This window comes from Danio aesculapii, chromosome 4, assembly GCF_903798145.1.
Source record: "Danio aesculapii chromosome 4, fDanAes4.1, whole genome shotgun sequence".
Classification (NCBI taxonomy): domain Eukaryota; kingdom Metazoa; phylum Chordata; class Actinopteri; order Cypriniformes; family Danionidae; genus Danio; species Danio aesculapii.
Window position 1 is genome coordinate 25,766,418 of NC_079438.1, and position 22,835 is coordinate 25,789,252.

The 22,835-nt window shown below is 43.7% G+C and overlaps 1 protein-coding gene, 6 non-coding genes and 1 pseudogene across 7 annotated transcripts in view; 5 read left to right on the top strand and 3 right to left on the bottom strand.

Moving 5' to 3' along the window:
* The window catches only part of LOC130222340 (gastrula zinc finger protein XlCGF57.1-like), a 410,257-nt pseudogene that overhangs the window by 240,729 nt on the left and 146,693 nt on the right, over positions 1–22,835 (top strand).
* Positions 1–22,835, top strand: part of LOC130222333 (gastrula zinc finger protein XlCGF57.1-like) — a 159,030-nt gene that overhangs the window by 113,983 nt on the left and 22,212 nt on the right. The window lies entirely within an intron of this gene.
* On the bottom strand, positions 5,160–5,242 carry trnal-cag (transfer RNA leucine (anticodon CAG)). Its single transcript has one exon. It is a non-coding gene; the product is annotated as a tRNA-Leu (tRNA).
* trnam-cau (transfer RNA methionine (anticodon CAU)) lies at positions 6,983–7,055 on the bottom strand. The gene has a single exon. It is a non-coding gene; the product is annotated as a tRNA-Met (tRNA).
* On the top strand, positions 7,150–7,232 carry trnal-aag (transfer RNA leucine (anticodon AAG)). Its single transcript has one exon. It is a non-coding gene; the product is annotated as a tRNA-Leu (tRNA).
* Positions 9,940–10,022, top strand: trnal-cag (transfer RNA leucine (anticodon CAG)). The gene has a single exon. It is a non-coding gene; the product is annotated as a tRNA-Leu (tRNA).
* On the bottom strand, positions 11,223–11,295 carry trnam-cau (transfer RNA methionine (anticodon CAU)). Its single transcript has one exon. It is a non-coding gene; the product is annotated as a tRNA-Met (tRNA).
* On the top strand, positions 11,390–11,472 carry trnal-cag (transfer RNA leucine (anticodon CAG)). The gene has a single exon. It is a non-coding gene; the product is annotated as a tRNA-Leu (tRNA).

Genomic DNA, 22,835 nt, shown 5'->3' on the forward strand with positions numbered 1-22,835 from the left:
TACCATTTTTGTGGGGTGTGTAGCTGCTTGTCTTTTTAAATTTATCCAATATGTTAAAGAAAGTTGTAATCTCCTGAGATTTAATGGCATTTTGCCTGTTTCAACTTGCAGTGCTGGAATTGGAGAGGTTCTAAAAGCTCCGCAACATATTCGAAGTGCTTTGGGCTGCATCCTGTCAAGTTCAGCTAATGTAGTTTTTGCTGCTGATTTATACATTACACTTCCATAATCAAATACTGAACGGATTATGGCAATGTATATCTTTTTCAAAGATGACCCTGTTGCCCCCCAATTATATCCTGCCAAACATTTTAGGATATTAATTGCTTTCTTGCATGTATCTATCCTTTTTTGAACGTGATTTTTGAAGGTAAGCTTACAATCAAACCATACCCCTAAATATCTTATTTCGCTAGCTTGTTTAAGATGTTGTCCATACAATTTAAGGTTTATTTCGTTTTTTTGTTTTTGGAAAAACAGATAAATTGAGTTATTTCCACTGATAGATGAAATCCCCATTCAGATGACCATTTTTCAACCTGACTAATTGCTGACTGCATTCTGTTCTGTAAGTTATCAATTTTACGGCCCCTTACCCACAACGCACCATCATCTGCATATAGTGCTCTATTTATCCTATGTTCCACTCCATCGAAAACATCATTTATCATTATATTAAATAGAACTGGGCTACACACACTTCCTTGTGGGGTGCCATTTTCTACTGAATATGTGCCTGATGTCCTGTTCCCTATTCTAACTTCTATGGTTCTTTCCATTAAAAAATCTTTAATCCAATTGAACATTTTACCACCTACACCCATATTATTCAGTTTAATTAACAATCCCTCTTTCCATAGCATATTATACGCCTTCTCTATGTCGAAAAAGGTTGCCAAGACTGATTCTCTATTTACTTATGCCTTTCTAATTTCATTTTCTAAACTTACTACCGGATCCATTGTTGTTCTTCCATTGCGGAACCCACTCTCAAAAGGTGTAATTATTCCCCTGCTTTCTAAATAATACATTAACCTTTAGGCTATCATTCTCTCCATAATTTTACATAAGTTGGATGTTAAGGCTATAGGTCTATAACTTGTGAGTTCTGATTTATCTTTGCCAGGTTTTCCTATGGGGACTATTACTGAGTGTTTCCATACACAGGGCAACTGTCCTTGTTCCCAAATTTTATAATAAAGATCGATTATTAAGGTTTTTGCTACATCGGAGAGTTGTTCAATCATTTTGTAGCTTGACAAATGGAGGGCCCCCAGGGCAGTGAGTTGGCATGCGCTGCGGATTTATTTTTGTTGCTTTTCCCTACCAGCACACCCCTTTTCCCAAGAAACAATGGAGTTGCAAACAATCAAGGAAAGTCGCAAACTAAATCCTGCGCGTAGCCTGGACGTAGTCAGCAGGATTTGAACCTGCACTGGGAGACACCAATGGATTTCTAGTCCATCGCCTTAACCACTCGGCCACGACTACGAAGCTTGACCTTTCCATTGTGCTCTTGCCTGGCGCATTGGTCGTGCTGCCTGATGACATGTAGAGCAAGCAAGAGCTCACCAGCAATAGATGTCACTTGTGGGGATGGTATGCAGTTTAACCCAAAGAATGACCAGTCTGTCAGACGAAGAAGAGCCGGAGTCAGAGATTTAAATAAATAAATAAAGTTTACTGAAGATAGTTTGCAGTTACATCAGCTGAAGCCAGCTTCAACACTCTGTTCTATAACTCTATGTTCGGTGAGATGACTTTCAATTTTGCCATGACATGCTTCGAAGCACGAAGATGGTGTGAGTAAGATAACTTCCCTGGAAGCACCGGGCTCTCTTAAATGAACGACGAGGATGGGATTCGAACCCATGCATGCAGAGAACAATGGATTAGCAGTCCATCGCCTCAACCACTCGGCCACCTCATCATGCATTTAACCACTTTCCAGATGGGGGCTGGACTATAGCACATAAATATGTATTTGCAGCTATTTTCAGTACAGACGACATTACATTTTGCAGGAACATGCTTCAAAACGCTAAGAGGGTCCGAGTAAAACACATTCCACAAAAACACCAGGATCTCTCAGATGCCAGAGCATTTGAACGACAAGAATGGGATTTGAACCCACGCAGGCAGAGCACAACAGATTAGCAGTCCATCGCCTTTACCACTCGGCCACCTCATCACATATGTTGCTAATTTCCTGATGGAGGCTGGACTGTGGCACATATGTGTTCATGTATGTTTTTGCAACTATTTTCAGTAAGATGACACTCAATTTTGCCATAACATGCTTCGTAGCATGAAGAGGGTGCAAGTAAGTTATCGTCCACGTAAACACCGGGCTCTCTGAAACGAATAACCAGGATGGAATTTGAATCACACACGCAAAGCACAACAGAATAGCAGTCCAGCGCCTTATTCACTCAGCCACCTCACCGCGCGTATAAGTGCTCTCCTAATGGAGGCTGGACTATGGCATATACGTATGTTTTTGCAGCTATTTTCGCTAAATATTACATACAATTTTGCCATAAACATCCTTTAAGACGCTGAGAGGTGCAAATAAGAAACCTTAGACAGAAGCAGTTGCCTCTCTCAAAACAGTGAAACTATGAGGATGGGATTTAAACCAGAACTTACAGAGTACAACATACTAACCTAAGCACTCGGCCACTTCGTGTAAGCACAGCATTGTGCTAGAGAAAGGATTAACTTTTGGGACTCGAATGGATGTTCATACAGAAAAGATGAAGATAAAGGTTGTCATAAGGAGCTTTATCAGTAGCTCTGATCAGTGCCCCAGAGTTAAGGCTGATTTATACATCTGCGTCAAGCGCACGCGTATGCTACGGCGCAGCCTACTCGTGGTTGCATAGCACCTCGCTGTGGCCGTCGGCGACATTGACGCGCACCTCTCAAAAAATGTAACACGTACGCGTAGCTCTCAGATTGGTCGGCTTGGTAGCGATGACGAGTGTGGGCGGAGGTGAGAGCCGCACGAACGTGAAGCTGCGGGTGTTTACAAGTGTGGAGTCCCATGAAGGAGCTCCGGATGGAGACTGTTGTTTTGTGTTTACCTTTTAATTAAAGTTGTTGCACGTCCACTGGTTCCTGCGTCAAAATGAGCGAATTTGAGCCACTTGCACTTTAAGGAAGCATTCAGAAAAAAACAAAACACCAGCGAAGAAACTCAACACAGAGAAACATAAACACCTACTGTCAGCTAGCGTTTCGGAAGTGTATTGCAGAGCAACAGAAACAGTGCACAAAAGTATAAGTGCACGGCTACGCACAAGGCTTGCGTTGTGGATAACGCTGATCACTTGACACAGAAGTATAAACCAGGCTTTATTGTTCAACATTAACTGCAACATGTTTCTTCTGGTTTTGTTGGAGAGAAACTAGACAGAATGCCTGAGTCTAAAAACGGCAGCATAGCTGACCTTGGATTTCTGTCAAAATATGGTTTCAGGGCCCTTGCATTCTTCATTACCTTACCCCAATCCCTGTACAGCCCAATAAATACATCCCAATCTCATCCCTTTTCTCTGCCGTTCAGCGTTGTGACTCCGTCCCCTTTACCAGATTACCCACAATTCTCTTCTCCCAGATTCACATAAATTGTGTATACTTTTCTTTAAGTAAAAATGAAAGAATGTATAAGTAATTATTTTTAGCCTGCAGCAGGCTGGATTAACCTGTACCATAACATTCTTCAGAATGCAAGCAGAGTGCTTGTAAGAAACCTTCCATGGAAGCACCAGGCTATCTAAAGCAATTGAACGACGAGAATGGGATTCGACTCCCCCACACAGGCAGAGCACAGTGGATTAGCGGTCCATCCCTGCCGGAGGCTGGATTAACTTTTACCATGACATCCTTCAAAACGCTAAGAGGGTGCGAGTAAAACACTTTCCACGGAAGCACCGGGCTCTCTCAAACACCAGAGCAAATGAGCGACGAGGATGGGATTCAAACCCACACATGCAGTGCACAATGGATTGTAAGTGCATCACCTTAACTACTCGGCCACCTCATCATGTATGCGCCTACTTCTTTGATGGAGGCTGGACTGCGGCACATATTTGTATATGTATGTTTCTGCAATTATGTTCGGTAAGATGACTTTCAATTTTGCCATATCATGTTTCGAAGCACGAAGATGGAGTGAGCAAGATAACTTCCCCGGAAGCACCGGGCTCTCTTAAATGAACGACGAGGATGGGATTCGAACCCATGCATCCAGAGAACAATGGATTAGCAGTCCATGTTGTTCCAAGAACATCTCCTGAGTCTGAAGCCATGATGGCAAGATGCTCCCGATCCTGTCACGTTATCGCTTGACGTTTGACGTGGATCCGTCAAATGTCATGACTTGACGTTGTAAGAGGATTACAGTGCTGCCAGGGCCATTAACGCTGCCAGGGCCACTGCTACGCTGCGTAAATTATGGCGCAAAGAAATTGATGCGGCACTTTGTCAGTGTTACTGTATCACTCGGACATGGCGCCAGAGGGTTAAATACTTGAGCCTGAGATCTCAGCTGTGCAACAGCCATGTCCTCACAGTGAGAGCATGAGCTGTCCGCGGGCACTGCATCGACATGCTGGACCCCCAGACCTGTGATGCGATACTCGTGCCCATCATCCGGAGATAGGAACCACCGCCTCCAGAAACGCACATTCAGAACAGCGTCTTGAAAAAGACGCGTTGATTGACTGACACAGCTTTTTTTTTCTTCTCTTTCCCACAAAGAGTCAAATGTCATGACTTGACGTTGTAAGAAAATTAGCCGAAAAGTCCTGCGAATCCCAATTCCCTAAAAATAAACGGCATCTCAGGACAATCCACTACATGGCATTCCAAGGCAATTGTTTTGATGCCCTTTCGATGCACTTGCATTAAAGCCCACGTCCATTGTTTTGTTCACATGCTTTTCCGAGTTGCTGTAGACAATGCCTTGATGTTGCGCAAATGCCTCAAAACTTGCAGTCTACAGTGCCCATTAAGGTTGCCAGGGCCACTGCTACACCTCGTAAACTGTGACGCAAAGATATTGATGCGGGGCTTTGTCAGTGTTACTGTATCACTCGGACATGGCGCCAGAGAATTAAATACTTGAGCCTGAACGCACAGCCAAAGATTAGGTTTGTCAGAAGTGGGATTCGAACCCACGCCTCCAGGGGAGACTGCGACCTGAACGCAGCGCCTTAGACCACTCAGCCATCCTGACATGCACACTTAGCCGGAGCTGTCTTCTAGGAGCCACATCGCAGCACCATGACATGGAAGCTGGTGTTTCACAGCTTGCCCAGCTCCAGCAGTCCGCCTCGTTGGCGCAGTAGGCAGCGCGTCAGTCTCATAATCTGAAAGTCGTGAGTTAGAGCCTCAAGTATTTAACTCTCTGGCGCCATGTCCGAGTGATACAGTATGGACGTGGGCTTTAATGCAAGTGCATCGAAAGGGGATCAAAAGAATTGCCTTGGAATGTCCTGAGATGCCGTTTAGTTTTAAGGCAATGGGATTCGCAGGGCTTTTCGGCTAATTCTCTTAAAACGTCAAGTCATGACATTTGACTCTTTGTGGGAAAGAGAAGAAAAAAAGCTGTGTCAGTCAATCAACGCGTCTTTTTCAAGACGCTGTTCTGAATATGCGTTTCTCGATGCGGTGGTTCCTGTCTCCGGATGATGGGCACGAGTATCGCATCACGGGTCTGGGGGTCCAGCATGTCGATGCAGTGCCCACGGACAGCTAATGCTCTCACTGTGAGGACATGGCTGTTGCACAGCTGAGATCTCAGGCTCAAGTATTTAACCCTCTGGCACCATGTCCGAGTGATACAGTAACACTGACAAAGTGCAGCATCAATCTCTTTGCGCCACAATTTACGCAGCGTAGCAGTGGCCCTGTAGCATTAATGGGCACTGTAGACCGCAAGGTTTGAGGCGTTTGCGCAACATCAAGGCATTGTCCACAGCAACTCAGAAAAGCATGTGAACAAAACAATGGACGTGGGCTTTAATGCAAGTGCATCGAAAGGGCATCAAAAGAATTGCCTTGGAATGCCATGTAGTGGAATGTCCTGAGATGCCGTTTATTTTTAGGGCAATGTGATTTGCAGGATGTTTCGGCTAATTTTCTTACAACGTCAAGTCATGACATTTGACTCTTTGTGGGAAAGAGAAGAAAAAAAGCTGTGTCAGTCAATCAACGCGTCTTTTTCAAGACGCTGTTCTGAATGTGCGTTTCTGGAGGCGGTGGTTCCTATCTCCGGATGATGAGCACGAGTATCGCATCACAGGTCTGGGGGTCCAGCATGTCGATGCAGTGCCCGCAGACAGCTCATGTTCTCACTGTGAGGACATGGCTGTTGCACAGCTGAGATCTCAGGCTCAAGTATTTAACCCTCTGGCGCCATGTCCGAGTGATACAGTAACACTGACAAAGTGCCGCATCAATCTCTTTGCCCCACAATTTACGCAGCATAGCAGTGGCCCTGGCAGCGTTAATGGGCACTGTAGACCGCAAGGTTTGAGGCGTTTGCGCAACATCAAGGCATTGTCCACAGCAACTCGGAAAAGCATGTGTTCAAAACAAAGGACGTGGGCTTTAAAGCAAGCACACCGAATTGTGATCAAAAGAATTGTCTTGGTATGCCATGTAGTGGAATGTCCTGAGATGCCGCTTATTTTTAATTCAATGGGATTCGCAGGGCTTTTCGGCTAATCCTCTTACACCGTCAAGTCATGAAATTTGACGGATCCACGTCAAACGTCAAGCGATAACGTGACAGGAATGGGAGCATCTTGCCATTATGGCTTCAGACTCAGGAGATGTTCTTGAAACGTCACGCCGCATGCCCTCCAGAGGAGCTGTAGCCTTTTTTTCCCCCGGGAAGCATAAACGGCACGGAAGGTAATAAAGTACGCCGCCCGGTCACCTAAGTGCTCCCGTGTGCCAAAAGGTACCACCATGCCCCGTGTGAGGCTCGAACTCACGACCTTCAGATTATGAGACTGACGCACTGCCAACTGCGCCAACGAGGCGGACTGCTGGAGCTGGGTAAGCTGTGAAACACCAGGTTCTATGTCATGGTGCTGCTATGTGACTCCTAGGAGACAGCTCCGGCTAAGTGTGCGTGTCAGGATGGCCGAGCGGTCTAAGGCGCTGCGTTAAGGTTGCAGTCTCCCCTGGAGGCGTGGGTTCGAATCCCACTTCTGACAAACCAAATCTTTGGCTGTGCGTTCAGGCTCAAGTATTTAACTCTCTGGCGCCATGTCCGAGTGATACAGTAACACTGACAAAGCGCTGCATCAATCTCTTTGCGTCACAGTTTACAAAGCATAGCAGTGGCCCTGGCAACCTTAATGGGCACTGTAGACTGCAAGTTTTGAGGCATTTGCGCAACATCAAGGCATTGTCTACAGCAACTCGGAAAAGCATGTGAACAAAACAATGGACGTGGGCTTTAATGCAAGTGCATCGAAAGGGCATCAAAAGAATTTCCTTGGAATGCCATGTAGTGGAATGTCCTGAGATGCCGTTTATTTTTAAGGCAATGGGATTCGCAGGGCTTTTCGGCTAATTCTCTTACAACGTCATGTCATGACATTTGACTCTTTGTGGAAAAGAGAAGAAAAAAAGCTGTGTCAGTCAATCAACGCGTCTTTTTCAAGACGCTGTTCTGAATGTGCGTTTCTGGATGCGGTAGTTCCTATCTCCGGATGATGGGCACGAGTATCGCATCACAGGTCTGGGGGTCCAGCATGTCGATACAGTGCCCGCGGACAGCTCATGCTCTCACTGTGAGGACATGGCTGTTGCACAGCTGAGATCTCAGGCTCAAGTATTTAACCCTCTGGCGCCATGTCCGAGTGATACAGTAACACTGACAAAGTGCCGCATCAATTTCTTTGCGCCACAATTTAGCGTAGCAGTGGCCCTGGCAGCGTTAATGGGCACTGTAGACCGCAAGGTTTGAGGCATTCGCGCAACATCAAGGCATTGTCCACAGCAACTCGGAAAAGCATGTGTTCAAAACAATGGACGTGGGCTTTAAAGCAAGTGCATCGAAACGGGATCAAAAGAATTGTCTTGGTATGCCATGTAGTGGAATGTCCTGAGATGCCGTTTATTTTTAATTCAATGGGATTCGCAGGGCTTTTCGGCTAATCCTCTTACAACGTCAAGTCATGACATTTGACGGATCCAAGTCAAACGTCAAGCGATAACGTGACAGGAATGCTCTCACTGTGAGGACATGGCTGTTGCACAGCTGAGATCTCAGGCTCAAGTATTTAACCCTCTGGCGCCATGTCCGAGTGATACAGTAACACTGACAAAGTGCCGCATCAATTTCTTTGCGCCACAATTTACGCAGCGTAGCAGTGGCCCTGGCAGCGTTAATGGGCACTGTAGACCGCAAGGTTTGAGGCATTCGCGCAACATCAAGGCATTGTCCACAGCAACTCGGAAAAGCATGTGTTCAAAACAATGGACGTGGGCTTTAAAGCAAGTGCACCGAAACGGGATCAAAAGAATTGTCTTGGTATGCCATGTAGTGGAATGTCCTGAGATGCCGTTTATTTTTAATTCAATGGGATTCGCAGGGCTTTTCGGCTAATCCTCTTACAACGTCAAGTCATGACATTTGACGGATCCAAGTCAAACGTCAAGCGATAACGTGACAGGAATGCTCTCACTGTGAGGACATGGCTGTTGCACAGCTGAGATCTCAGGCTCAAGTATTTAACCCTCTGGCGCCATGTCCGAGTGATACAGTAACACTGACAAAGTGCCGCATCAATTTCTTTGCGCCACAATTTACGCAGCGTAGCAGTGGCCCTGGCAGCGTTAATGGGCACTGTAGACCGCAAGGTTTGAGGCATTCGCGCAACATCAAGGCATTGTCCACAGCAACTCGGAAAAGCATGTGTTCAAAACAATGGACGTGGGCTTTAAAGCAAGTGCACCGAAACGGGATCAAAAGAATTGTCTTGGTATGCCATGTAGTGGAATGTCCTGAGATGCCGTTTATTTTTAATTCAATGGGATTCGCAGGGCTTTTCGGCTAATCCTCTTACAACGTCAAGTCATGACATTTGACGGATCCAAGTCAAACGTCAAGCGATAACGTGACAGGAATGCTCTCACTGTGAGGACATGGCTGTTGCACAGCTGAGATCTCAGGCTCAAGTATTTAACCCTCTGGCGCCATGTCCGAGTGATACAGTAACACTGACAAAGTGCCGCATAAATTTCTTTGCGCCACAATTTACGCAGCGTAGCAGTGGCCCTGGCAGCGTTAATGGGCACTGTAGACCGCAAGGTTTGAGGCATTCGCGCAACATCAAGGCATTGTCCACAGCAACTCGGAAAAGCATGTGTTCAAAACAATGGACGTGGGCTTTAAAGCAAGTGCACCGAAACGGGATCAAAAGAATTGTCTTGGTATGCCATGTAGTGGAATGTCCTGAGATGCCGTTTATTTTTAATTCAATGGGATTCGCAGGGCTTTTCGGCTAATCCTCTTACAACGTTAAGTCATGACATTTGACGGATCCACGTCAATCGTCAAGCGATAACGTGACAGGAATGGGAGCATCTTGCCATCATGGCTTCAGACTCAGGAGATGTTCTTGGAACGTCACGCCGCATGCCCTCCAGAGGAGCTGTAGCCTTTTTTTCCCCCGGGAAGCATAAACGGCACGGAAGGTAATAAAGTACGCCGCCCGGTCACCTAAGTGCTCCCGTGTGCCAAAAGGTACCACCTTGAACCTCGAACTCACGACCTTCAGATTATGAGACTGACGCGCTGCCTACTGCGCCAACGAGGCGGACTGCAGGAGCTGGGCAAGCTGTGAAACACCAGCTTCCATGTCATGGTGCTGCGATGTGGCTCCTAGGAGACAGCTCCGGCTAAGTGTGCGTGTCAGGATGGCCGAGCGGTCTAAGGCGCTGCGTTCAGGTCGCAGTCTTCCCTGGAGGCGTGGATTCGAATCCCACTTCTGACAATCCAAATCTTTGGCTGTGCGTTCAGGCTCAAGTATTTAACTCTCTGGCGCCATGTCCGAGTGATACAGTAACACTGACAAAGTGCTGCATCAATCTCTTTGCGTCACAGTTTACAAAGCATAGCAGTGGCCCTGGCAACCTTAATGGGCACTGTAGACTGCAAGTTTTGAGGCATTTGCGCAACATCAAGGCATTGTCTACAGCAACTCGGAAAAGCATGTGAACAAAACAATGGACGTGGGCTTTAATGCAAGTGCATCGAAAGGGCATCAAAAGAATTTCCTTGGAATGCCATGTAGTGGAATGTCCTGAGATGCCGTTTATTTTTAAGGCAATGGGATTCGCAGGGCTTTTCGGCTAATTCTCTTACAACGTCATGTCATGACATTTGACTCTTTGTGGAAAAGAGAAGAAAAAAAGCTGTGTCAGTCAATCAACGCGTCTTTTTCAAGACGCTGTTCTGAATGTGCGTTTCTGGATGCGGTAGTTCCTATCTCCGGATGATGGGCACAAGTATCGCATCACAGGTCTGGGGGTCCAGCATGTCGATGCAGTGCCCGCGGACAGCTCATGCTCTCACTGTGAGGACATGGCTGTTGCACAGCTGAGATCTCAGGCTCAAGTATTTAACCCTCTGGCGCCATGTCCGAGTGATACAGTAACACTGACAAAGTGCCGCATCAATCTCTTTGCGCCACAATTTACGCAGCATACCAGTGGCCCTGGCAGCGTTAATGGGCACTGTAGGCTGCAAGATTTGAGGCGATTGCGCAACATCAAGGCATTGTCCACAGCAACTCGGAAAAGCATGTGTTCAAAACAATGGACGTCGGCTTTAAAGCAAGTGCACCGAAATGGGATCAAAAGAATTGTCTTGGTATGCCATGTAGTGGAATGTCCTGAGATGCCGTTTATTTTTAATTTAATGGGATTCGCAGGGCTTTTCAGCTAATCCTCTTACAACGTCAAGTCATGACATTTGACGGATGCACGTCAAACGTCAAGCGATAACGTGACAGGAATGGGAGCATCTTGCCATCATGGCTTCAGACTCAGGAGATGTTCTTGGAACGTCACGCCGCATGCCCTCCAGAAGAGCTGTAGGCTTTTTTGCCCCCGGAAAGCATAAATGGCACGGAAGGCAATAAAGTACGCCGCCCAGTCACCTAAGTGCTCCCGTGTGCCAAAAGGTACCACCTTGCCCTGTGTGAGGTTCGAACTCACGACCTTCAGATTATGAGACTGACGCGCTGCCTACTGCGCCAACGAGGCAGACTGCTGGAGCTGGGCAAGCTGTGAAACACCAGCTTCCATGTCATGGTGCTGCGATGTGGCTCCTAGTAGACAGCTCCGGCTAAGTGTGCGTGTCAGGATGGCTGAGCGGTCTAAGGCGCTGCGTTCAGGTCACAGTCTCCCCTGGAGGCGTGGGTTCGAATCCCACTTCTGACAAACCAAATCTTTGGCTTTGCGTTCAGGCTGAAGTATTTAACTCTCTGGCGCCATGTCCGAGTGATACAGTAACACTGACAAAGCGCTGCTTCAATCTCTTTGCGTCACAGTTTACAAAGCATAGCAGTGGCCCTGGCAACCTTAATGGGCACTGTAGACTGCAAGTTTTGAGGCATTTGCGCAACATCAAGGCATTGTCTACAGCAACTCATGAAAAGCATGTCAACAAAACAATGGACGTGGGCTTTAATGCAAGGGCATCAAAAGAATTGCCTATGAATGCCATGTAGTGGAATGTCCTGAGATGCCGTTTATTTTTAAGGCAATGGAATTCGCAGGGCTTTTCGGCTAATTCTCTTACAACGTCAAGTCATGACATTTGACTCTTTGTGGGAAAGAGAAGAAAAAAAGCCGTGTCAGTCAATCAACGCTTCTTTTTCAAGACGCTGTTCTGAATGTGCGTTTCTGGATGCGGTAGTTCCTATCTCCGGATGATGGGCACGAGTATCGCATCACAGGTCTGGGGGTCCAGCATGTCGATGCAGTGCCCGCGGACAGCTCATGCTCTCACTATGAGGACGTGGCTGTTGCACAGCTGAGATCTCAGGCTCAAGTATTTAAGCCTCTGGCGCCATGTCCGAGTGATACAGTAACACTGACAAAGTGCCGCATCAATCTCTTTGCGCCACAATTTACGCAGCGTAGCAGTGGCTCTGGCAGCGTTAATGGGCACTGTAGATCGTAAGGTTTAAGGCGTTTGCGCAACATCAAGGCATTGTCCACAGCAACTCGCAAAAGCATGTGTTCAAAACAATGGACGTGGGCTTTAAAGCAAGTGCACCGAAACGGGATCAAAAGAATTGTCCATGTAGTGGAATGTCCTGAGATGCCGTTTATTTTTAATTCAATAGGATTCGCAGGGCTTTTCGGCTAATCCTCTTACAACGTCAAGTCATGACATTTGATGGATTCACGTCAAAAAAGCATCTTGCCATCTTTGCTTCAGACTCAGGAGATGTTAAACATTTACTTACCTTACAGCACTTACCTTTTACCTCACAAATTAAGAGATTTGACAAGATACTTAGTCTGCAGATGGTAACCAAGTCAGCCGCTGTGTGTTATGATGAAAATACGTTAGCACACTGTTATACATGAATAGCTTACTTATGTTAACACAAACGTGACAAGACATGATCATACATACAAAATCATAAAAATTTGTATTATTTACTTACCTTCCATAACATAGAGGCTGGGTGGCTACAGGACCTTCCTAAACCAGCTATGCACGAACATCCTGTAGTCTCCACTGATCCCTGCTTACTAAGTAGCACCCACGCTGAGTGGCATGGACTGCTCGACTGGCTGGAGTGCACACGGCTGTGGCGCACACGACCCACTTTCCCACTATGCAAATATTGGTAGGCTTCGGTACTTTTATAATTCTTCATAGACGCTCCATCTACTCCTTGTGACAGGACAAAGTAATTAAAAATATCCCCGTAAGTTACCTCTGGCCACTTTTTCATGTCGTCTACCCACATTAACGGTGAAGATGGATGGGGCAATATGAGACCATCTGATCGTTGTAGCGAGGTTTCACCGTACTCCCAGCTCAAAACATTAACTGAACTAACATTAAATGCCATTTTTCTAAAATTACAGCTAACTATACACTATGTAAAAACTTTTGAAACTATCATCTGATGTACTGTGTCAGCGTACCGGAAGTTGGATGACAAAATGCGGAAGAGCGAAGAATTAAAAGTGGGCGGGGTGGAATAAGGTGAATATGCTTGATTTGTTTTTATTATGCTTGGCATCACTTCCTTAAGTCTGTTTGCTAAACTTTTGCTAAAATCTTCAAATCAGTATTGAGCATTGTTATAGGTCCATAATTTTTTTTATCTACTTTATCCCCCTTTCCTTTGTATATCACCTTCATTAAGCCCATCCCCATTCTTTTATTTACCCCTCCATTCTCAAAAATCTCATCATATACTTCCTTTAAAATACTAGATAAAATATCTTTAAAAACAATATAAAATTCACTTCCCAACCCATCAATTCCTGGACTTTTCTTTTTGTTCAATTCACTAATTGCTCTTTTTATTTCTTCTTCTCTTACCTCCTTGTCACATTCTCTTTTTTCCTCTTCTTCTACTCTTGATTTGATTAGCTTTAGCAATTCCCTTTTTTCTTTTTCCTTTACTCCCTCTGTGCAAAACAATTTCTCATAATATGATCTTATTTCTTCCAAAATCTCCTCATTTTGTTCTTCTATGTTCCCATTTTTGCTCCTTATTTCTTTAATCATTTCTGCCTTCCCTCTTGTCTTCTCTAGATCAAAGAAAAATTTAGTGCACTTTTCCCCCTCCACTGTAAATTTAGCTTTGCTTCTTAATCTTGCACCTTCAAATTTCTCCTCCTCCATTTCTTTCAGTCTTCCTTCCAGTTCTTTTATCTTTTGTATATCTTTTCCATTCTCATTTTTCAATTCATTTTCTAGTTTTTCTTTCAGCTCTTTTTCCTTATATTTTTTTACAATTTTGTAATTGTCTACAGTATTTTATTGTAAACTTTTTAACTAAATGTTTCACATTCTCCCACCACATTCTTTTGTCCTCATTATACATTTCATTCCATTTTTCCTCTTGAATAATTAGCTTTATACTCAAAACATAGTCTTCATTCTTTAAAACCGCTGTGTTTAAAACCCATACCCCTGGCCCTCTTTTCACATTACTCCAGTCAAGATTCATAAACATTGGCTTATGGTCACTCAGACTTGTTTCTTCATATTTGATCTTGCTTATAAACCCTTCAACATTTCTTGTGCATAAAATAAAATCAATTCTTGTTTGACAAAAAAAATTCCCCACTAACTGTCTTCTTGAGTACTCTTTTGTCTGTTGTAAACTGTTAAGGAGGGTTGGTAATGGAGGTGGGTGCTTGGTGAAGGAATGTAAAGGGAATACTGGAAGAGGGGTAATGAGTAGGGAGAGGAAGAGCGTTAGGACTCGTAGAGAAAGACTGGGTAGAAATAAGCTGGGTTGAAGAGTGAGGGAGGTTGAAAGGGAGAGAGAATTGAGGAGGATTAAGGGTGGAAGGGATGGCTGGAAGAGTAGGGCTGGAGTTTTCACTGGAATGTGGAGCTGGAGGCAAAGGGAGGGGGGTGGGAAGTCCGAGAGTGGCGTCATAATCCGGTGGATTGTCCATGTTTTGGAATGTTATGGTAGGTGCAGTTTGTCCAGTTCCATGGAATTGCTTTTTATTGTTTTTCTTGGTTGCTTTCTTTAATGCTCCGGAGAGATTTTGTGCATGCAGGGCTGTGGTGGGTTGAGTATAGGGGGTGTGGTGGCAGCGTGGTGATGAGATGGATTCATAGAGTTTTGGTAGTTTCATTTTATTGCAGCTGCTGGGGATGGAGATTCTGGCGTTTATAAGGCATTCTGGCGGCATTTGTTCACAGTCAACTTGTTGAAATTGAGGGATGATGATCTTCCGGAGGCGTATGAAGAAACTAGAAAAGGTGGGTTGCGATTTTGAGTGATGGGGGATGGGGATTGTATGCAGCATTGAGTCCTTGCTGAAGAAGAGAGGATAGGCCTTCGGCCTCTTATTGGAGCCACTGTATCGAGTCGGCTTCTAGGCTGAGCTTGGTGTTGTTGAACCGGAGCTGGTGTTTCTATGAGAGCGGAGATTTCGTTACTGTCCATGTTGCTGTTGATGATGTGAGAGTAGTTTTGATGCTGCTGTTTTGTCATTTCCACTGTTGTTGTTGTTGTTGATTTGTTGTAGTCAGATGATGGTAGTAGAATTGTTGATGGGTTCTAGAGAGATGTTGAATTTTAGAAGATTGTGAAGGAGCTGAAGCAGTCCTGTCAAGCTTTCTTCGGAAAACGAAGATAAGGTAGTTATTTTTTTTGCTAGGCTTCTTATAGTGAGTTTGGATTATTCTGATTGGCAAACTAATAATTGCAGATGAGAGACCAGCTGCGGTCAATCATATCACGTGCTCCTCTCGAAATTAGTTTGTGAAACTTAACTAAATGTAGGCTGCCATTCAGACTTAATTGTTGATATCAAGAATTCAATTGTTAATTTTATCAACTAAATTGCTACTAGTAAAAATTGATTTGTCCTCCACACACTTCTCCTCCACTGTTACATCCTCTCCTCCCTCAAGCATATACGGTTCTCACTTCTTGATGTAAATAGTGCAGCAGAAACACTCTGCTCTACTTTAACATCCTGCTTAGGTGAGATCAGTCCTGTCTCCACCAGACCAATGCACCCTACTCCCTGGCTGTCAGATGGTCTGATAATGGTTAGTGTTAGGGCATGTTCTGAGATAACCTAGAACAGCACCCAGGGCAAAAGAGAGAGCATGGCACAAATCAAAAGCCTTTACTGACCTCAGCAGGTTCCAAACCCAGCTGGTATCATTAGCCTCCCAACTCCATTCGACCAAAACTCCATACTACCATAACAAAATTAACACCACTTCAGACATCCGCAAACTTTTCAGGACATTTTATACCCTGCTCTGTCCTCCTCCACCAACTCCTTATCAGCTGGCCTCTTTCTTTACACAAACAAAACACTCAAATTAGCAGTCTATTTCTCACCAAATCATACCTAAATCTCCATTAAACAACACCCTCTAAAGAAAAATTCACTCTCTTCCTTTACTCCACACTGGCACATAGAGGCCAGCTAGTGAAGTGCTGTGCAGGTAAACCTTATTTCTCTGACCTCTAAAGGTGCTCTGGTGACAGACGCTAGGGGCCATGGTCTTTAGCCTCTTTGTTAGAGCAACTGCCATGCAGAAGGTAGCCGGTTCGATACCAGCTCGGAGCAGGTTGGGTGGTATAGGGCCTGCAGGGTTACACAGGCCTGGGTAACCTCACTGTTAAAAGAAAACATCACTCAACACCTCATTGGATGAAAAATACAGACCAGTCCCTCTCCTGATTATTGCCAAAACACTACAAAGGGCTATTTTCAACTAAATTTCCAAATGTTTAGCTCACATCAAACTGCCTGAAGGATATTGGCTTGGAAAAAAACATCACCAACTGCTTATTCATCTGCTTACATCACCTTCCCTGCAACTCTACACATTCAACACAATTTCTCAATCCAGCTGGGATCATCCACCACTACCCAATGTAGTTTGGTAAGAAATCTTGAAATCTGATTCTGGATGATCAGTTGTCCTTCAAAGAGGACATTGCTAATACAGCTCCATCATGCAGATCTGCACTTTTCAACATCAGAAAAATCTGACTCTTCTTAACAGATCATGCTGCACAACTTTTAGTGCAAACTCTTGTCACTTCAATGCTGGACCCCGACAGTGCTCTTCTAGCTGCATTCCCATCCTGCACCCCTAATCCTCTACAGATGCTCCAGAATGCTGCAACTCATCTGGTCTTCAATGAGTTCCATGTAACTCCTCTCTTTATCTCTCTGCATCGGTTACCGCTCAAGACTCGTATCAAATTCAAATCACTGGCACTGCACCCCCTACCTCCACCTACTGCTGAAGGTCTACATCCCCTGCAGGAGCCTTCAGTCTGGGAGTGAGCGCAGGCTATAAATCACTTTCCAAAACCTTTTCATTGACTGTTCCATGCTGGAGGAATGTCTTTTCATTCCCAACTAAATGTAAACGTATGATTCTCAGTCTCAAAAGTAATTTAAAAAAAAAAACTAAATAACATTAATCCATGTACAACACAATTCATTTACAAAATCCAACTCATAAATTCAAAAGACAATTTGTGAATTAACAAAAATTGGATTTGTGAATTTAAGAGTTGTGTGCTACTTCAAAAAAATTCCAGAGACCTAAGGAGAACACTAAATGTTTCCCTCTGGGGCAGTGGCTTTCTTTGAATACTACATGTGTTTATTGCAACCAAGTTAATCAATGGTTTTAACCCTTATAGCAGATGAATCCTTCTGTATGTGTCTGAAATGTATGATGTCTGGTGCTAAACAAAAGCTAGTGATATTTGCAATACACTGTTGTAAATGAAAAACTAGTATCAGAAACAGTATTTCTCTTGTAACATTTGATGTAAGATAGTAACGAACTTACAAGATATTTTAATACACATAAAATTACCAAGCAGTCTGTTAATGACCCTGAGCATAATGGTACAGGGTGTGGGCCTGCGATCCATGGCAACTGCTCATTGCAAGACACAGCCGTAGAGATGGACCAAACCAGATCACTTAAAAACCTACTGCAACAGTAAAAAAAACTTTTCTTTTTGCATTAGCTCGCTGCTGCTCTCTGCCCTCTCTCGCTTTACTCTTGGACACTGCACCGCCACGCAATCGGGCCACAAAGAACTTTCCATGCAACCTCTTAAAGTTTAGGAACCACTGAAACTGCAAAAAACTTCTGCAAACCGACTCTCAGCAGAGTCTGTCACCCCTGTATCCCAGGACAACTTCCACTCACAAGCGAGTGAATCCCAAGGACGTCACTGAAGCAGAGTCACCAACCAATCAGGAACGCCGTGTTTTGTGAAGGCCAGTCGGCGAAGGAAACTCAAACAAATGTTGTCTCTTGCTGATCTGGTGCAAATTGATCTTAAGCAGTTAAAGATAAGCCCAATCTCTGCTTTTGTTGTTTCTGAGGTGTGATTCTAAGATCTAGGAATAGAAGCTAAAATTAATTTGGGACGGTTGTCAAATCATTTTGAACAAACACCAGAATTGAGAACCACTGCTCTGAGGTACTCAAAATAACCAACTATCATACTCAAAATAAATTGTCTTCCTTACTCCTCTACTTCAGTATATCCCTGTAAATATTTCTTTACAATATTTAAAACAGTTTGATCATTTAGTCAATTAATTTCTTTGAAACAATAAGCAGCCTAGGTTGCATAAGAGTACATCACAACAGCCAGTTGATAAAAAAGGGTTGGGGTTTCCTGAGCATTTTTTTTCATTATTACGCCTTCAGTCTGAGACACCTCGCGCACTGGTCCATCCCTCCTGAGAGAGCTCCATCTTGGTTTATGGTTGAACAAGCCATCCTACTTCCCCTCCCACCACTACAATGATTATCCATCCATTTATTTATTTAATTTTGTAAATGAGTTATTTTTGAGTCTGATCTCAAAAATATAATAGGTTTTACTGACAGAATTTTAGGTGCATGCTAGGACTGTCTCTATTATTTGCAGATAACGTTATCTGTTTGGCTTCATAGGACATGGACCTTCAGCATGCAGTGGGACAGTTTGCTGCTGAGTGTGACATGGCAGGGAAAGAAACAGCTTTTTTCTTAACAGAAACCATGGTGCTTGACTGGAAAAAGGTGGCCATCTCAAGTTTGGAGGAGAGTCCTTGCCCCAAAATGGAGTTTAAGTATCTGTGTTTTTTTTTTCCATGAGGAATGGAATGTGAGATTAAAAGATAGATCAGTGTAGCGGCAGCAGTAATGTAGTTGATGTGATTGTCTGTTGTGGTGAAGGAGCTAAGACGAAAGGCAATTTACTGCTCAATCTAGGTTCCTACTCTCACCTATGGTCATGACTAAAAGGACAAGATCTCGGATAAAACTGGACACATTTTGCAAAGTGTTATGACCCACTTGTTTGTGTCGCACCGTAAAAGAGCCTGAATGCAAATGATTTATTATAAAATGTAACTCATAGAACAATCAATCAAAGCAACCAACATAGTCTAGGGGTAATAATGAAGATAAAGAACTTAGGATATAACCACAACAACACTTTAACTGCATGATAAAAGCAATGCAAAACAAAACCATAAGGTTAAAGAGTCAATGAGATGGCAGGTCTTGACATGAGGACTCCTGAGTAGCCACAGCGTCCTGGGGTAGCTAGCACAACAACTTTTATATACTCATTGATGAGTAATGCAGGCATCCAATCAGGATTTACCACATACTCCAATCTGGAGTCTTGGGATCATCACAGTGTATTAATATTGTAAAACTTAATACCTGTTGCTCTGCCTAAATCATACAATATTCATTGAGTTTGTATCCTACTCAAAAAAGTAAATGTAGTAAACTAGAAAGAATCTTGAACCTAAAAGTAAAGAAACTTCTCTAATAAAAGATGTAACACAGGACAGTTGAATGAGCTTTCTAAACTTGAGGCCCTGGTATACTGAAAACTAACCATCCTGGAGCTCCACCTTGTCTGATGTGCGGTGTGTTCCCAGTGATTTGTTTCTCATTCAGGGAGTCAGACAGAGAACATTACCCAAAACAACTCTAGCTACAAGAATACACTGGAGAGTGGAGTACAGATGTATCCGCACCTGTACAATCACCTGCAAAAAGATTTTAAGCCGCAGAGGTGCTGTTTGCCACGTTTATGAAACAGTTCTTCTCTCAGCCGCCATAATTGTTTTCACAGTAAATGTGAGGAGCGCAACACATTGTTGGAAAACAGTATACCATCACTCAGCCTTTTCAAACATTATTCAGACATGAAACATCCTGTGCACATGAGAAAATGTTTTGCTGCATTCATATCATGTGTGTAATTTTATGTCCATGTGTTTCTTCAGTTGCGCCGAATGAGCGAAACTCTGTAGACACTGATCAGAACTGTACGGTTTCTCCACTGTGAATCGTCTGATGCAGTTTCAATTTTGGAGCTGTAATAAAAGTCTTCTCACACTCAAGCACATATACTCTTTCACAACAGTGTGGATCTTCATGTTTTCATTAAGGTTTACTGATCGGTTGAAATTCTTCCCACACTGAGTTCATGTGAATGGTTTCTTTCCAGTGTGGATCTTCATGTGTTTATTAAGGTCTGATGAGTTGCTGAAACTCATCCCACACCGAAGCTGCGGTCACACTAGGGTTTGAGCATGCAAAATTCTGTTGTACGGTGCTGCAAAAAGGGGCGGGATTAAACAAGATGATTAGATATTAAAAAAGTGAGCGATTGGTCCATATTTTACATTTCTGTCCAGAGAGGTCATGTTTTGATCTACGATTGGTCTCATACAGTCAAGTGATGCGATTTCGCAGGTCAGAATTCACAAAGCTTGAACTTTGCAAGGCAGTGAACTGCGAAACTTGACGCACGAACTTGTGTTTTTCAGTCTGACACATTTGCGTGCGTATGAATGGAAGTCTATGAGGAGAAAAGTCTAGTGTGACCGTGGCTCAAGTGCAAGTGAACGGTTTCTCTCCAGTGTGGATTCTCATGTGTTGATTAAGGTGTGATGATTGGCTGAAACTCTTCCCACACTGAGTGCATGTGAATGGTTTCTCTCCAGTGTGGCTCATCATGTGTAGATTAAAGTTTGATGATTGGCTGAAACTCTTCCCACACTGAGTGCATGTGAATGGTTTCTCTCCAGTGTGGATCCTCATGTGTCGTTTAAGGTGTGATGAGCAGTTAAAACTCCTCCCACACTGAGTGCATGTGAATGGTTTCTCTCCAGTGTGGATCCTCATGTGGTGATTAAGGTGTGATGAGCAGCTGAAACTCTTCCCACACTGAGTGCATGTGAATGGTTTCTCTCCTGTGTGGATCCTCATGTGGTGATAACGGGATGATGATTGGCTGAAACTCTTCCCACACTGAGTGCATGTGAATGGTTTCTCTCCAGTGTGGATCATCATGTGTTCCTTAAGGTGTGATGAATGGCTGAAACTCTTCCCACACTGAGTGCATGTGAATGGTTTCTCTCCAGTGTGGATCCTCATGTGTTTATTAAGGTATGATGATTGGCTGAAACTCTTCCCACACTGAGTGCATGTGAATGGTTTCTCTCCAGTGTGGATTATCATGTGAATCTTAAGACTGCCTTTTCTTCCAAAACTCTTTCCACACTGAGTCCAGGTGCACGTGAAACGATTCTTGCCTGTCCTTTTCAAAATACCATCAGTCTGTGAATGAGTTTTTTCCTCAATTTTGACATGATGTTCCTCCTCTTTACTCCCCTTATTCTCTTCAATTAGGTCTAAAATAAAAAAAAAAAACATTAGTTTTCATTAAGTCTCAAAAACTCTCATCAAAAGCTGAAAACTAAAAAGACACTGGAAACATTGGCTACACACACTGTAATTTTGATGCACATTAAATGTAAAAAATCAGATCATTTTTTGTTTGGTCCATTTACATTTAAGCAGATTCAATTCCATTGATCTTAATTTACATTGTAAAAGCATTAGATAAATAGTGTCACAGCCGCTTAACATAGAAGTTATAGTGAATAGAAACAGTGTCAGTCCAGTTTTCAGAGTTTCTTACATAATGATAGACACAGATTTAAAAGCTGTAAATGGACTGTTTTTATTCGTATATATTCATAATTACAACAAAATGTTTTTTCTACATTTTGTAAAGCAGACAGGGAATACTTGTTTATTCTGTGCCTGACTGGTAAACACATCAGAAAAAAAAGTTCTGGGGTAACAGCTGAACAAACAGCAGAATATTTGCTTCGCACACATGAGACATACCTGTACAGCATCTGCATAAAGGCTGGACTGTGCACCTTTCCCATTGTGTGTTTTTGGGTCATTTTCATCCATTCCGGGGTGATTTTGAGGCTTAATTTGGCCAAAACTTTCTCTGTGTTTCAGCAAACGGACTAATATTTGGGAACATCTTATTTTGACATATTCTGGGAACATGCTTTAAAAAAAATAAATAAAAATAAAAAAAACTATACACTGGGCAAATTTACTCCCTTTTCGTTATATTCATGGCTGTTTTTTCTCCATTGGCCTCTGTTATAACAAAATTTTTTGATTGCAAAGCCATGAAAGCATATAATCATGCATTTATGATTGTTGGTGTTTTCTGTGACTACAATCAACATTGTTAATTTGGTTTCCACCCATGGGACAGGGAAAAGGAAACTGGCTGAGAGTATAAAGGAAGAGGAGGAGAGTTGAAGAGGGCAGCATTATGTGGTGTGCAGAGGAAAAATAAATTGACTGAACTGTTGCAGTGCGGGGAAATGAGTAGAGAAACCGGGTCGAGAAGAACAGTGTAAACTTAACGACTGGTTGTGAGAAACAAAAAGCGAAAGTATGTATCGAAGCAACAGAGCAAAGACTACTGTCTTGTACTGGAGTGCTCGTGACGTCTGTGAACGAGTGCATCACCAAAGACTTCAGTGCAGTGTGTTCTGAACAAAATCAACTTACCGATTTATCTCGCTGGAATGAAGTCAGCTGCCGAAAGCCTTTATCCCGCAGTCGACAGTGTCGGAGTTTCCTTTTAGGCACCCGAGGCTGCTACTCACCGGCTGGGTTCGTCGGCGCCCTCAACCTTCACATCCACACCTCCACGTTCGCCATTCCCCTCTCATTTCCCTTGACCCCTCTG